The sequence below is a fragment of the Crocodylus siamensis genome, chromosome 3 (assembly GCF_052110815.1).
Source record: "Crocodylus siamensis isolate JL-2025a chromosome 3, ASM5211081v1, whole genome shotgun sequence".
In the NCBI taxonomy this organism is placed as follows: domain Eukaryota; kingdom Metazoa; phylum Chordata; order Crocodylia; family Crocodylidae; genus Crocodylus; species Crocodylus siamensis.
In genome coordinates this window covers 192,136,307-192,141,099 of record NC_143397.1, presented here as the reverse complement: position 1 = coordinate 192,141,099, position 4,793 = coordinate 192,136,307, and positions in this window count along the sequence as shown.

The following is a 4,793-nucleotide window of genomic DNA, read 5'->3' as shown; positions in this document are numbered from 1 at the left end:
CAGACTTTCTCTGCAGAAGGGATTCATTCTCTCTCTCTCTCTCCTTGCAAACCAAGATAGGCTATCAACAGAAATTATTAATTAAAATGATCCACCTTTGAGTGGATTGAGGAGCGATTGCCCACAAGGTAAAAACATATATTTTACATCCTCCTACCCTCTGATACCCAAATATATACAATAAGAGCTGCAATAGTTCTCAAAAGATGAGCCCAAGCCACACATTTAAGAATTAATCTTGCAACTGAACTTGTCAGATATCAGGACAACCTACTAAGGGTACTACATTAGAAATACAAATATTCATCCCCTTCATCAAAAGTGAATTGAAATATGAAAAATGAAGCACTAGTAAAGAGGATTAACCTATCTCAAATTGTCGGTATAATGAGTACATTAAGAGGATGTTACAAGTCTTAGAAGAAAAAATAGCTATGGTAGATAAGGCTCATGAAGCACTATTACAGCACACCTAGCCTACCACTTAGACCCAGCTTCAGATCTGTCCCTAATCTTGTTTACAATCCAAATTAAATATTCCCTTGCTCTCACCCTGCCACCAGTCCACCCTATCTCTTGAGCATTTTGGCCTGTGGCCACACTTCCCCATTGGCTGACCACCCTGGGAGCCTATCACAACTTACCTGAGTCAAGTGAGATGGAAGCACAGAAAGTCCACCTTTCTGTGCTCCACTCCCTATTATTGGCTGTACTTAAAGCTAGCCCAGAGAAGCAAACAAGTAGTGGGCCATGGCATGATTCCTTCAAGGGGTCTGCTGCAGTTTCCTGTTTCTTTCTAATATAGCCCTTCTGTACCATTGGTCCACAACTTGTCTCTTCTTCTGTGTGTGCACACTGCAAGTTAATATAGTTAGGGTATGGAGACATTTGTGGTGTTGGGTAATTGAAAGCAACTGCAAGATCACCCACGTAAAAGATGCATACACATATCCCAAGACACATTTGAAAGTGGCCTCCAGTGTTGAACGTCTCACATGTTTCTGTCAGAATGAGCAAATTCTGAAAAGCAAATGTTAATTGTCACAACTGCAAGGCCAGCTGCAATTCAGACCCTTTCCTGGTATGAGAGCATCCCCTCAAGTGTTATATCTTATATGCTTTTTCTTGGGATGCAGTCACACAGTTGTCACACACTGGCGCATCTACTCATGCCAATTTAAGGCACATTAAAGGCACACATGTGTAGACCCCCAGGAAAAGGTCACAACTGCAGCTGGCCTTGCAATTGTGACAATTAACACTTGATTTTCAGAATGTGCTCATTTTGACAGACGCATGTGAAACATTCAAAACTGGAGGCCACTTTAAAATGTGTCTTGGGATATGTGTATGCATCTTTTATGTGGATGATCCAGCAATTGCCTTCAATTACTTAAAACCACAAAAGTCCCCTTTTGCAGGTATCAAATTTAGGTGGGAATAGCTAAAGTGCATTAACACACATGTAGATGTCTTAAGATACATTAATGCTGTGTATGGACTGACTTGGGACTAACTTTAGTTCCATGCCAGCCAGTGCACATGGCATCAATATGCTTTAAACACATGCATGTGTAGACAAAAGCCTAAATCACCTTAATGTGCGTTAAACTAATGCACATTAAATTTTGGAGCACCTATATGCACATGTAGACATGCCCACTCAGATCAAATCCAACTATTGCCTATTGAGTGACCATAGTTTTCGAGCAAGTCAACTGTTTTGGCACCCATGGTTTTATTTCAGGCTGGTGAGACAAGTGGTAAACAGCAATCAGAGGGTGTTGAGATAAAGATTTGTTAACTTTCAAGAGTAGGAACAAAGCATTTAGAAAACAAATTTTTAAAACATCAGATTTACACCCATCTTACCTTTAGGCTTACCATATTCTAATGCTATCATAGGCAAGCTTAACTTTTTCAGGCACTCTAGAAGGTACCTGTGACATTCTGAACAACTCTCCAGTAACTCTCTCTGCCCTTGAAAGAATCCCTTCATATTCAGGTTTAATCCTTTTGCTACTCTGGTATCATTGGCTCTGCAATGGAGAACACGTTTTGTAACTTAGGTACAGCGGCACCTTTACAGCTCCTATCTATTAGTATTGCCTCTTAACTACCTTGAGCTAGTTATGCTGTTCACCAGGGCACCTCTTGGGGTAACAAGAAACAACGGTCACAAACTGACAGAGTAGATTTAGGCTAGATATCAGGAAAAACTTCTTCATGGTAAGGGTAGCCAAAATTTGGAATGGGCTTCCAAGGGAGGTGGTACTCTCCCCTACCTTCAGGGTCTTTAAGAGAAGGCTGGATAGGCATCTGGCTGGGGTCATCTGTTCCCCTTGTGATCTAGTCCAGGAGTGCCAAACACATAGCCTGCAGGGTCTTGCCCACAAAACCATTCCACCTGGCCTGTCAGGAGTCTGGTGGGAGCACGGCCTGTTGCAGAATTTGGGGTCCCTGGACCCTGAGTAATATGGTCACTAGCAGCAGGTCCCTGAATGCAGACCCATACTGCTCCCTGAATGTATCCCCGCACCACTGCCAGGCTTTGTGCTGCCCCCCCTGGCCCTTATCCTATGCTGCTGCCCAAAGGTGGACCCACCACAGTTACTGCCCCAATGTCTACATCTGGCCTGGGGTTGAGGGTGCATTTGACAGCCCTTATCTGATCCAATATAGGCATATAATAAACATGCTAATATTTCATACAATATATTCATAAAGTAAATATCTCAATAATCAGGTCAACCTACAACACTGAAATTATTATGAAGCAGCTCTAGGTGAAATGTGCTTAGCATCCAAAGATAAATTAATTTAGGTTTAAAGTAGGGTGTGCGTTTAAAGGGGAATTCCTAAGTGTAGATTCCTTACATTCTTATTCCAGAAAAGCTGTTTCTTTTTTGATTAAGCTTAATCAAATTAAGAATTCAAAACAAAGCATGTTTCATTCTGGAACTAGAAAATACATAAGTAGTTAATCAGTCAGGAATAGCACCCCAGGCAGATAATCCCTAAGTGGCCTCTTTTGCTTTAAAATCTAGATCACCATTTTTTTTTCATCTCTTCCCTCTGGCTTTCAATTACCTGCAAGCACAGGTCTGAAACTGAAGGTGGGGCTAAAAGTATTATTAGTGCACTTATAAAAAACAAGAACTCTTGGTTCCAAAATGATACCTTGTATTAGATTAACTGGGAAATCGCAAGAAATTCGTTCTTTTCTGCAAGCTTTCAGGATCAAAGTCCCTTTGTCAGGCTCTGGAGAAAGTATAGATGGTACAAGATAATAAACAGACTCCATAGGTAGGAAATAAACTTCATTTTTGCTGAAGATAGAAGGCTGTACACTAATATCTTTGCTACCTTCAGTCCCTGGTCAAGGAAAAAGGTGGCCTTAGTGAAGAGGACTATAGTTGAGTATAATTGTTTTTTAAGGGAGTTTTGTTAAAATTTAACTTAAGCTTGGAATCTTTTAAGGTGTCTATTTTAGGTACATGAAAAGATATTGTAGCAGTAACCAGAGTCAGAGGAAGACCACTTAGCATTTCAATCCTTAAATTTGACTTAATGTTCTACCTTAGCAGAAAGTTTTAATGTTTGCTAAAAAAGAAAAATATGGCGATAAAATTTCACAAAATGTTTTGTGCTAATGTTATGTTACTACTCTTCATGCTAGAACCACCTAAGACAGAGACAGCTCTGCCTAACAGTCAGCAGTGGCCATCACAATGAAATTCCAGCTTTAGTGATATTCCTTTATTTTTCTTTCAGATGTTCCTTTCCAGAGTTCCTTGAGTCTTCCTCTATTTTTCCCTGTTGGTTTTTACCTATGAATGATATCTGGTATGGCATCATTCTTTATTCTGCAAACAATGACCTAGCTGTTAACCTCTTCATTTTTATTTCTTCAGCCCTACATTGTCCACCTGCTTTCTTTCATAGTTCTTCACTCATTACTTTTTCAAGCCTAAATATTCTCACTATTCTTTTCAGGTAGTTGTGTCTGTGTAGAACCTTACTCTATGCACTGCCTACTCTGTAACCTATCGACTCTTTGTTGGCAAAATGCTGCTGCTCACATTACCTAACTTGTGTTCGCTCTCGTCTTTCAGACAAAAACAGATCAGGAGTACATGGAACAACCACTCTTGTTCTCACAGCCCTCATCCAGACCAACTCTAAGCTCTCATCCTACCTCTGCTTACAGCACTCAAGTACCTGTGCTTAGTTTAGAGCAGCCAATGGTGAAAATCCTGTTGCTAGCAAATTCAAACTTTCACCCACAGATAACTAGTTCCATTATTTATGCCTATTGATATTTTTGAAAACTTAGGCATTTAAGGTATGTATTTTAAATAATAATGATATAGTTTTCAGTATGGCATACAGCTCCTATAGAGTACATGAGAGGTCTTCCACCTCCAAACAGCCAAAGATGCCATTAAATCAAAACAAATGCATGTTATATTTACTATTAGTTCTTGACAAAGTAATCTTGAATCTCAAAGACTTTTTCCCAAATTGCTGAAGAATACACTTACATTAGAAGTTCACTGGATGCATGGAACGGAGAAGTAATGATTGCATAGTTATTTTTCTTTGAATAAAATAACCTTTTAAAATAACTTTGTTTAATATTAAATTAAATAAATATTTAATGCATATTGTACAAATTAGGGATAAACCTGAAGCTAAATCCTGAATCAAAACAAACCCAAATTTTGGATTGGTTCGGACTCATACCAGAACACTGACATAAGCCACTTCTAGTTTTGAGAGAGAACATACCA